The sequence below is a fragment of the Globicephala melas genome, chromosome 10, assembly GCF_963455315.2.
Source record: "Globicephala melas chromosome 10, mGloMel1.2, whole genome shotgun sequence".
Taxonomy (NCBI): domain Eukaryota; kingdom Metazoa; phylum Chordata; class Mammalia; order Artiodactyla; family Delphinidae; genus Globicephala; species Globicephala melas.
This window is the reverse complement of record NC_083323.1, coordinates 14,860,217-14,872,518: the sequence shown is the minus strand read 5'-3', so window position 1 is coordinate 14,872,518 and position 12,302 is coordinate 14,860,217. Positions and strand designations below refer to the sequence as shown.

Below are 12,302 nucleotides of genomic sequence, written 5' to 3'. Positions count from 1 at the left end.
AAGAATCGTCGGCTGGTAGATCAGTTTATACCCATTTTAGAGATGAATAAACTGAGGGTCACAGGGGTAAATAACTAGTCAGAGGTCATAGGATGCCTATGTAGCAAAACAGGCCAAGCCCCTCTGATTTCAAATCCATTTCCTTTTTCCTTTCTGTCATTCTGCTCCCTCCAGATTTCCAGGAGATTTTAAAAATTGGTGGGGAAAAGCATGACCAGTGAATGTCATCATTGTCTCGAGCTAAGAGAGAAGAACCCCCAGCTGCACCTCAAGACCCCAGTCCTCCCTTGCTGCTGCCGTGTCTGGTGCAGTCTGGGCTGTGGGTGACAAGGGCACAGGCACCACTCCCGAGATCAGAGTAATGGAGCTGTTTGGTTCACATGGTTGCTCTTCCTTTAATGCCTCTTTCTTCTGGCTCTCTGCCACTTGCTTCTTGACAAGGAAGTTCTTTTTGGGGACCCTGAGTATGTCTGTCTGTGTCTCTGTATCTGTTTTTGTACACTGTAGGCTAGAACAGTGAAAATAGCAGAATGCTTGAACTTGGGAAACGAATAACCCAACCTTGCAAATAAATCAACTATTCTACCAGCCCAAGAGGGATTACACCTGTAGGGCAAGAAATGAGATCATTGTTTTCTTCTTCTTATTTCTTTTATTTTTTCATATTCTCTTGACATACAATATAACTTTTTCTGGAAGGCAATGTTTCCAGGACTGAAACATGAAAGAAAATATATTGTCTCTATGGTTAACCTGAAGAAATGACTTTATGTATCTGTCTTACTCTCTTAAATGTTTCTCTGAGCATGCTGAGGTGGCAGGGATTTTTCTGATTCCAAGTTCCTAATAATAGAATACTTGAGCCGTGGAGGGCAGATACCCGAGTGTGGAGCAGGAAAATAACTGGTTGGAAGGTGTATATCGAGAGCATAAAGATAACCGACATCCTCAGATTTTCAATAATGTGTTTGACATTGTTACTTGGTATCCATTACCTCATTAAATTCTCATAACAACCCATTTTACAGGTAAGAAAATGAGGCTCAGGGGAGCCCTAGATCACTTACCTAGGAAATGGCAGAGCTGGAATTTGAATCTGGCTCCAAAGCCTGTGATTTTTCTACTGCACTGCATTTATAAATCCCAGCCAGGCTCCATGGATGACATTGGAAAATTCTACCCAGGTGTGGGGTCAGGGGACACAGTGAGTGGCCCTGATGCTGGGGGACACACACATTATCCCCCAGGCCCAGCCTTTCCACGTAGCAGCTCTGCGGGGTCCCACGACCAGCTGGGCCATGAAGGGGTTTTCTCAGCAGAGGCTATAGAGCACCTGCGTCCTGCCTCCCTCCTCGAGAGGGTGTGTATTGAGGACTTCTGGAAGAGGTGGCCTTCATGCCATACACAGCTACCATTTTGAAATCCATGGCTCCCAGGAATGATGTGAGTTAGGAAGGAAAGATGTTGGGATGTTTTCCAGGGATGGCCAGGGATGCAGGTCTCTCTCTCTGTCTGTCTCTCTCTCTCATACGCGCGCGCACACACACACACACACACACACACACACACACACACACAGGGATGTTTATCTGAGCATTAATTTCCCCTCTAGTTGGTTTTAAGAATTCTGAAAGAAATGTTTACAAGTCAACTGTGTAAAAGAGCCATGCCTGAGGATCAGTTCTGCAAAAGACACCATTAACCTCAGTGGACATGGCCAGGTCTAGTACTGCCATAAATCTGGGTTTGTGTCCCGTTAGTCCTCTAATTCAGGGATTGGCAAACTATGGCCGGAGGGCCTATTTTTGTAAATCAAGTGTTATTGGAACACAACCACTCCTATTCAACAGCAGAATTGAGTAGTTATCCAAAAAGCTGAAAATATTTACTGTCTGGCCTTTTACAGGACAAGTTAAATAACGTTTGCTCTAATCCAGTATACACACGCACACACACACACACACACACACACACACGAATTTTATCTAGCAAACTCCTATGCATACTATACGGCCCAACTTGTAGTATTTTCTCTACTGAGGAGCTTCTGTAGCCACCCAAGCCCAAAACAAAGCTAACCACATCCTCCTCAGGCCCCCAAGGGACTTTGAATAGCAAATAATCACTGATGTTCATAGAACACCATGTGCCAGCCACTGTTTCTAAGCATGTCACATGGACTAACTTAACTTTCATAGCAATTCTAAGTGGTAGGTACCTTTATTATCACCTTTTTACAGATGAGGAAACCAAGGCACAGAGAGGTTAAGTAACTTTCGCACAGTCACACAGCTGGTAAAAAGGCGAACTGGAGTTTGAACCCAGGAAGTCTGTCTCCAGAGGCCAGTTTGTTCACCATTTTGTCATAGATGTTGTTATTATCTCCATCTTACAGATGTAAACAAAAACTGTTACACAGCACATATTCCATTGTGTTATAATAACGTGCATCCACATCTGCATCTTCCCAGTTTTCCCTCGAGGGCAGAGTAACGCTCTTTCTCACCCCAGACCCTAGTGCCTGGCACACAGCAGGTGCTCAGTGGGTAAAGGCTTAGATGGGGTCACTTTCTGGACTGTAAGCCCCTCAGACCCAGGGAGGTCATGTCATTTATCACCAGATCCCCAGTGCCCAGCACTGTGCCTTCCTCAGAGAAGTGGGCTCAGCAAAGGGACAAGGAAGAAAGGAATTTTTCCAGAATATTCTTCATTCTTTTCAGCTCATCATTTCTACACGGTGTTGGCCATTGAGGCTTGAGGCCTCTACCTTTCAGACTGACTGCTGTTAGGAAGAGGTCAGCCGCACCTCTGTGCCAGAGTCTGTTTAACTTGGCTGGGAGCATCCTCAGAGAAGGAAAGGATGTTACCTGCCATGTTCACTGGTGCTTAATGTGATCTGGCCACCTTCTCACTGATTGCACTTAAGGAATAAGTCAGCATAAATTCTGCTGGCACCAGGAAATATTTCAGCAAAAATTTTAAAAATTTACCCCCTTTCATTCCAGTGAGATTGATCTTTGAGGAAACGAGTTGATTGACAAAGACCCCAGGTACACTTTTGCATTCACAAAACCACAGGCATTTTCAGAAAAACCCTCAGGGATCATCTGGTCCATTGGAGGGAAGGGACAGTTTTTAAAAAATCAACTAAATACAAACAGTATTTGATCACCATCAATTGAGTATTTATTTGAGCAGCGAGCAAAGGGTGACACAGATAACAAGGTGGTGGACATCCAGGGGAGAGGTGGCCTGCCCTTGGGCTGGCTGGGGCAGGGCAGAAGGACTTCCTAGAAGAGAAGGATTAAAGCCAGGCTCCCAGGGAGGAGTAGGTCTAGACCAAGCAGGAGGGACGCCATTGTGGTGTGGGAAGCAGCGTTTACAAAGGTGCAGAGTGGCAGGTAGAAGGTATGGTTCAGGTACAAGGGGCTGGCTTCAGGGGGACACATCCAAGGAGGTACAGCTGGAAGGCGGTGGGAGATTTGGGGGGCTAGAGTGGCTAAGAGCTTGGTTCGGGATCAGACCTGGGTTCTGCTCTCAACCAGTTCCTTTGCAAGCTTCATACCCTTAGCTTACAACTTCAATCTTTGTGCTTGGGGATGATAGAAATGTACTATGACTTTGTTACCAAAAGTGTGGTCCGGCTGCTCACCGCTCGAAAACCCATACTAGAGAGGCAAGGTTGGTGGAAAGGAAAGTTTGCTTTATTTCAGAGGCTGGCAACTCGGGAGAGAGTAGACTCGTGTCCAAAGGCCAATTCCCCCACTGACAATCAGTGGGCAAGAGCTTTTAAAGGGGAGTTTCAGGTGTGTATAGGCGGAGGGAGGGGGCTACATGCAGAAACAGCACAGTCAGCTCTGACAGTCTTCTCAAAATTGGTCATGCGGTGGTCTGACCAGCGTCATCTTGTTTTAAGTACAGTTAGCCTTTAGTTCCAGGGTCTATTGGTTCCCATTTCTTTGAGGCCAGTTCTCGGAATCGTGGCCGCTTATGTCATGGCTACAGTCTGGTCATCATGTAGTTAACTTCTTCCACCTGGTGAGGGTTTCAGTATCTACAAAACAGCTCGCAGGATATGGCTCAGAATATTGTCTATAGCCCTTGAAGAGGAACTAAAAGTCCTTGACTTTGCTTAATGACTAAACTATTATTATTTTGTTCTGTTTGACTGTTTTCCTTTGCTTCTGCATTTTCTCATTTCTCCGATTAAACTTATTCTTTGGCTAAAGTTTTTCTACACACAAAAGGCAGGCAGAGGTAATTGACCGGGGGGAACATAGGGTCCTGCTCAGTTTCAACTTGATCGGAGTCTTACTTGCATAGATAGGTTGTACATTTGTCGAAACTCATCAAGCTGTACACTTAAAATGGACATTTTATTAGATGTGAATTACACCACAAGAAAGTTGATTTTAAATGGAAAAAAATCTGTGCCCTGATTTCTTCATCTGAACATGGGAATACCAATAATGTCTACTTCATCAGATTGGGGTGAGGGTTGACAAGCCAATGCCTATAAATTGCTCAACCCAGCGTTGGCTCACATAAGGTTGCTGTGTTATAATCGCAGAGAATCTTAAAAGCCCAGGCTGCACACTTTGAACTGTGTCTGGTAGGCCCAGGGAGTCACTGAAGATTTCTGAGCAGGGAAACAATCCAAAGTTTTTTTTTTTAATTGTGGTAAAATATACATAATATAAAATTTACCATTTTGACCATTTAAAAAGCATACAGCTTAGTGGCATTAAGTACATTCACATTATTGTGCAACCATCACCACCATCGAAAACTTTGCTTTAAGAAAGGAGTGGGGGGCTTCCCTGGTGGCGCAGTGGTTGAGAGTCCGCCTGCCGATGCAGGGGACACGGGTTCGTGCCCCGGTCCGGGAGGATCCCACATGCCGCGGAGCGGCTGGGCCCATGAGCCATGGCCGCTGAGCCTGTGCGTCCGGAGCCTGTGCTCCGCAACGGGAGAGGCCACAACAGTGAGAGGCCCGTGTACCGCAAAAAAAAAAAAAAGAAAGGAGTGGGCAGGAAAACCCAGAGGAGAGAGAAACTCAAGTGAGACCCTCGGCAAGGTTGTTAGAGCAGTGCATACAGGAGACGTTTCGGGCCTGACCTAGGGATGAACTTACAGGAATGGAAAAAATACACAAGAAAAGTTAAGAAGAAGAAACCATAAGATTTAGTAAATGATTGAAAGTTGGATATAAGAAAGAAAGAAGAATCAAAGATGGCTGTGATTTCCAAGAAGAAAGAAAAAGACATCTCAAGTTCTCTTTGTGATACTTCTATTCACAACATATTACTTGGCTATGATCTTGGCAGCCCTAATAACACTTAATGCTGGGAAAGGTGTGGTGAAATTGGCACTTATGGACGTTACTTGGGGCACAACCTATAGACAACTAATTTGGCAACACGTGTCAAAGGCCATTTAAAAAATGATTCTCACCCTGATCCGGTACTTTGACTTCTGAGGAATCATCCTCAGAGTAACACAGATTTCACAGGACTGTGTGCTGCGTGTTGATATCCATGAACCTCAGTTACTGTTGTTTGTAATAGCTCCCAAGTGGAAGCAACCTGAGTGTCCCCGATTAATTGAAGAGTTCAAAAAAGCATGGTATTGAATCTTAACAAAAATGTTTTTTAAAGATTTATTGCAGGTAGCAGGGTTCTGTTCCATTAGGAGATGCCATGAGGCATTTAAAATATTTTTTGACAAAAATTATATTTATATACAATAGTTAGGGAATAATAGACCCATTGCAAACGTAAAAGCCACTCATAGGTGGATCTCTGTTTGTCAACTCTTTAATCTTACCTTGCTCCAGGCACACTGACATGACTGGGAGAGTAACCCCCAAATTCCAGTGAATGCTTGGGCAGCTATTCCTTAGCTGTCCTCCACTTTCCTAGGTTTATTGCCGGAAAACGGGACTGGTTAAGGAGACTGTGGGTTTGCACTGTGGGTGCACATTCCCAATCCCCATCCCAAGGTCAGCCAGGGCTCCTGAGAGGGAGTGTATCACAGGCAAGTGGTAGAGGGTGACAGCCCTGTCCTGGGTGACAGTCCAGCCATCATCACTGAGACTGGAAATCACCCCTGCAGTGGACTGAAGAGGGCATCTTCTACCCACTTTGATAAGAATATTATTCCACCTGGACTGGGGGAATTGGCAGAGATGGTGGCCTCTGGACTTCTTGGGCTACAGGAACAGAAATGATAGTGTCCCGGAGAGAGGGATGGATATTCACCAGGATGAAGCCCACCCAGGAAGCTCTCTCTAATGCCCTTAATAATTGAATTGGAACAGATGGCGGTTGGAGTTAACCACAAAATAAAAACAACCCCTTTCGGTGCATTTATGCTTACAAAGCACTTTCATTTTCTTTTTTGTAAACAATTTTTTTTATTGAAGTATAGTTGATTTACAATGTTATGTTCATTTCTACTGTACAGCAAAGTGATTCAGTTATATGTATACATTCTTTTTTTAATACTCTTTTCCATTATGGTTTATCATAGGATACTGAATATAGTTCCCTGTGCTATACAGTAGGACCTTGTTGTGTATCCATCCTGTATGTAATAGCTTACATCTGCTAACTCCAGCCTCCCACTCCATCCCTTCCCCAACCCCGTCCCCCTTGGCAACCACCAGTCTGTTATCTATGTTAGTGATTCTGTTTCTGTTTCATAGGTAGGTTCATTTGTGTCATATTTTAGATTCCACATATAAGTGATATCATATGGTATTTATCTTTCTCTCTCTGACTTACTTCGCTTAGTATGACAATCTCTAGTTGCATCCATGTTGCTGCAAATGGCATTATTTCATTCTCTTTTTGTGGCTGAGTAGTATTTATTGTATATATGTACCGCCATCTTCTTTATCCATTCATCTGTCAATGGACATTTAGGTTGTTTCCATGTCTTGGCTATTGTGAATAGTGCTGCTATGAACATAGGGGAACATGTATCTTTTTGGATTAGAGTTTTGTCTAGATATATGCCCAGGAGTGGGACTGCGGGATCATATGGTAATTCTATTTTTAGTTTTCTGAGGAACCTCCATATGGTTTTCCACAGTAGCTGCACCAATTTACATTCCCACCAACAGGGTAGGAGGATTCCCTTTTCTCTACACCCTTTCTAGCATTTGTTATTGTATTTGTAGAGTTTTTAATAATGGCCATTCCGACCATTATTAAATAAGGTGGTACCTCATTGTAGTTTTGATTTGCATTTCTCTAATAATTAGCGATGTTGAGCATTTTTTCATGTACTTGTTGGCCATTTGTATTTCTTCTTTGGAGAAATAGCACTTTCATTTTCTTCATCTCATTACAACAGTCCTGTGAGGGAGGCTGGGCAGATATCATTGACCCCACTTCACAGAGGGAGAAACAGAGGCATGGTTGGACAAAGCAATTTGCTTCTCAACCTACAACAAGGATTAGGGGAGAAAGGGTGCTGTTGTGTGTTGGCCACATTCAGCGTTTCCAGGGCTGCGCTGGGAACTTTGAAATAATTGCCTCACTTAATTCACTCTTCGCAACCACGCTGAAGTCTCGATAGCCCCTTGTGTAGGTGAGGAAAGAGGCTCAGAGGTTGAATCACTGGTCAAGACCACACAGCTTATGAGAGGCAGAGTCAGGATTAGAAGTCAGATCTGCTGGACTTCAAAGCCTGCTGGGACCACACCTTAATGTCATCATCACATAATAATAACTGTACATCTGAGTAGGTGGGCCTCTGTGGCTGAGGAGTCATCCTGCCTTCAAGACTAAGATGAGAGGAACAGCTTTCCACATTTCATTCATTCATCACCCAAGTGAATAGCTGCTGGGCTACATGCCTCAGCATCTTGGTTGCCCTGTTGATGAGAGCAGGTCCACACACCTGTTGTCACACTCTGTTCTTCATGTCTACTGACAACATTAATAAATAGGAGGGAACATGGTACCAGAAGTGTGCAGTTTCCTTTTATTTATTTTTTATTTTTTGCTTTTTGGCCACACCACATGGCTTGTGGGATCTTAGTTCCCCGACCAGGGTTTGAACCCGGGCCCTCGGCAGTGCAAGTGCAGATTCCTAACCACTGGACCACCAGGGAATTCCCTGCAGTTTCCTTTTAAAGGCATTCATTCTTTCTTTTGCTCATTCATTCATTTATTCATCTAACGAACACCAGCCAGGCAGTCCCTTTGTACTGGACCTTGAGCTAAGAGCCAGCACTGCCAGCTGAACGGAGCCCAGTCCTTCCCCCACAGAGCACAGTCCAGTCGGTGGGATGGAGGAGTTAGCAGTGATACGCCATTTCATTTAAGAACTGGGTTGAGTCATGGCTTGGGCTTTGGGGAGACGGTTATAAAATGGAGCAATTCTCAGAGGAGACTTTATCAAATTATGTTTCTGAAGCCCTTGGATGAGAATTTAGATTTTGGGAGTGAAAAGAAGCCCCTCCCACTTTGCCCCTTTCCTGTGCTGCTGCATTCTCACCTCCAGGGATGGACACCTCCCAATAATTCATTGACCATTTTCTCACCTGAAGAATGGGAGTGATGCTGCCAACCCCGGGATGTTGCCCCATCCGGGTGCAGTGTGTGCTGTCCTCTCTCCACCTTCAGATGTGGAGCCTGAGGGTCAGAGTCCCTGGGGTACCTTGCTCAGGGTGCCCCTTGGAAAGCCAGAGAAAGGATATGCACTTGGCTTTTCCCGGCTCCAAAGCTGGACCCTTTCCCGCCACACCACAGGACCCTCGTAAAGCCAGTGGCCCAGGTGCTGTCGTCCAAGCCTGCACCCCCTCCCACTCCGGCGTCCTGTGCCCCTGTCCCTCCGACCGCCCCCTGCCTGCTTGCTCTCCTGTCTTCATCCCCCTTCCATCGTAGGCATTCCCCCACACCCTGCACCACCCCCTAGGACTCTTTCAGACCCTCTAGAGGAGGCCGACCAACCCCACTCAGCACAACCAGAGAAAGCAGTGTCACAGTTCAAGCCAGCACATGCGGGGACCGTCGCGGGGCAGAACCTGTGCTGACCTCTCTGCTTATTTTTAGCTTTGTGCCCTTGGGCAGCTGCTCGCCTTCCCAGAGGTAACCCGGTGGGCAGCTGCCACGCAGAATGAACAGAGGGCCTGGAAGGAACTTTGTGCTAATAAGTGCCACCCGGCATCAGTCTTTAGTAGCGGTGCTGCTGTTAGGATCAGAATGACGTTAGACAAACAGGAAGCGCGGTAACCCCCAGGGCTGGAGAAATGAGCTAAGCTTCCCCAGGACCAAGCCGCAGAGAAAAGAATTCTCTTCCATCATAGAAAATAGAGGGAAAAGGCCAGGCTCCAGCCCAGAGGAGTCACCTGGGGACTGAGGTAGCTCTTGGGGCCTCCCAACTCAGGGTCCCTGCAGGGAAGGATGAGCAAGAAAGACGGAGAGCGGGTTGGCCTCTCCCTGCCAAGCCTTGGCCCTCTCCCTACACTGTCCCAGGCGGCGGGAGCCATGGTGCAGAAGATACCCTCTGTGTGGGGCAGGGAGGCACCCTCTGGGGCAGGACGTCCCTGATGGGTAAGTCGGGCTGGAGCACGAAGGGCTCTTGCAGGCAGCAGCAAGCGGAGCCTGCAACCATCAGCAAAGCAACCTCAGAGCTGGAGCCTTCTCTCAGCCTCCGAGGCCAGCTCCTCTTTCATGGGAGAAGGAAAAGGGTCTGGCATTTTTTGAGAATCCATCCTATGCTTGGTACCTTTATGTATGTGTTATGGTTTGAATTGTGTCCTCCCAAAAGTCTTAACACCCAGCACTTCGGAATGTGACTTTATTTGGAAATAAGTTAATTGCAGATGTAGTTAGTTAAGATGAGGTCATACTGGAGTAGGATGGGCCCCTAATCCAATATGACTGATGCCCTTATAAAAAAGGCAAATTTGGACACAGGCATACATGCACACAGAAAGAACACCGTGTGACAATGAAAGCCCAGATTAGGGTGATGCTTCTTCATGCCAAGGAATGCCAAGGATTACCAGCAAACCACCAGAAGATAGGGGAGAGGCATGGGACAGATTCTCTGTCACAGCCCTTAGTAGGAACCAGCCCTGCCAACACTTTGATCTCAGATGTCTAGCCTCTAGAACTGTGAGATAATGAATGTCTTTAGTTTAAGCCACTGAGTTTGTGGTACTTTGTTATGACAGTCCTAGCAAACTAGAACGGTATATTACCTTCTTCGACCTCACAAGAAGCCTGCAAAGGGAGATATTATTATCCACACTTTACAGACATAGGAACTGAGACTCAGAGAGGTCAAGTGACTTGTCCAAAGCCACACAGTAAGTAAGAAAAGAGGACAGGTATGAGCCTAGCTCTGTTCAGCTCCAAGCACACAGACAGTGTAGGACCCACTTGAACATTGAATCCTGGGTCTTGGTTGGAAGCAAAGGAGATCTGAGAAGCACTTCGAGATTCCTAGGATCTCATGCAACAGCCTGGGATTCCTGGCCTACAAAATGAGTCCTGCCAAGACCTCCCCCTCCCACAATAAGTGGGGCTGGGACAGAAAAGTCAGGATGAGCCCAGAGTGTATGGAGCTGAGTCGCTGATGAGTGATCTGGGAAAGTCAGGGGTAAGGAGCTGACCAGAAAGCAGAGGGTAGGGCTTCCCTGGTGGCGCAGTGGTTGAGAGTCCGCCTGCCGATGCAGGGGACACGGGTTCGTGCCCGGTCTGGGAAGATCCCATATGCCGCGGAGCAGCTGGGCCCGTGAGCCGTGGCCGCTGGGCCTGCACGTCCGGAGCCTGTGCTCCACAACGGGAGAGGCCACAACAGTGAGAGACCCGCGTACCGCAAAAAAAAAAAAAAAAAAAAGTAGAGGGAGCCCCTCAGCCAGCTGTCTGAAGGCCAAGGGCTTCCTCGGCCCAAGACAGGTGTGGCCAGGGAGCCGAGGGGCCCCAGCTATAAGGCTCGGCTTTGCAGGGGCCAGGAGCCAAGAGATCGTCGGGGTGTCCTAAGGAAATCTGCCTCCCGCTGTCTTTAATATTCTTCTTCAGGCTTTCAAAGCCTGGGCCTTTCCTGCTTCTCTAAAACACCAAGTTATGACCCAAAGGCCTCCCTCTTCCCCATGCCACCTCCCTCGGGCTCAAGCAGCTGTCCCCAGGCAGCACCTCCCTTCCCCGCTGAGGGCCAGGCTCTGTGACGCCCCTCCATTTCCTGTATCCCTGTCAGAAGAGCTCATCCTCTCCCCCAGCAGGGCCCTGGGATCATTCTTAATCAAGGCACAGAAAGATGGCATCTCAGTCCCCCTGGAGCCTGCAAAATAGGCCCTTTAAGCTCCGTCTCCTGGCAGGGGACCGTGGGGGGCACAGGGGAGCTGTCACTGAAGAGCCAGGGGAATGCAGAGACAGGGTGCAGGCTGACTGTCCTTCTCAGGACCCAGGGTAAGGCAGGGGGTAGCCAGAACCCCCAGCTGCCCGAGGGTCCCCTCCCAGGCATTTTCGGATGGAGGCTGTCTGCACCTCCAGCTGTCCACGGGAGCCCCACCCCCTCTCCCTTGGTAAGTGGGAAGCAGAGTAGGAGGGGGATGTGACATGTTTTACAGGGAGCAGAGCCAAATTGCAGTTGGGGTAATTACATTTTGCCTTAGCCATTGCCTCCTGCTGGACCACTTGGCCAGCGTCCAGCCTGGGCAGGGTGCGGGGCAGAGCCAGGCCCACTCACGCTGGCTCAGCCGTGCTGTGGTGTGAACGGTCCTCTGTCTATGTGCTCTGCAGGTAGACCAGACTCGAGGCAAGCAGCAGAGGGGCTCAGAGACCCAGCCTGACCCCTCAACCTAGGGGAGATGGCCAGGCAGGCCAGCCCCACCTGGTGGGAGGCCTGCAGAGGGGGTTCCTGGCTACCCATATGTGCTCCTCCTAGCCCTGGCCTGCATATGACAAGAGTGGGGCACAGCCATCCCAGGACTCCATCTCTCATGGAGGCCAGAGGGGCATCAGACAGGCTGGGACTGGCTGCCCTCATCAATTACCACCTCCAAGGCTCAGCCGGGACCCCACAATCACATCTAAGGGGCTCCCCGGGCTTCCCTGGTGGCACAGTGGTTGAGAGTCTGCCTGCCGATGCAGGGGACATGGGTTCGTGGCCTGGTCCGGGAAGATCCCACGTGCCGCGGAGCAGCTAGGCCCGTGAGCCATGGCCGCTGAGCCTGCGTGTCCGGAGCCTGTGCTCCGCAACGGGAGAGGCCACAACAGTGAGAGGCCCGCGTACCGCAAAAAAAAAAAAAAAAGAAAAGAAAAAAATAAGGGGCTCCCGTC

At 48.1% G+C, this 12,302-nt stretch overlaps 1 protein-coding gene and 1 non-coding gene across 4 annotated transcripts in view; one reads left to right on the top strand and one right to left on the bottom strand.

Annotated features, from left to right (window-relative positions):
- The window catches only part of ABTB3 (ankyrin repeat and BTB domain containing 3), a 480,788-nt gene that overhangs the window by 324,293 nt on the left and 144,193 nt on the right, over positions 1-12,302 (top strand). The gene's annotated exons all lie outside the window — the stretch shown is intronic.
- Positions 8,050-8,122, bottom strand: TRNAA-UGC (transfer RNA alanine (anticodon UGC)). The gene has a single exon. It is a non-coding gene; the product is annotated as a tRNA-Ala (tRNA).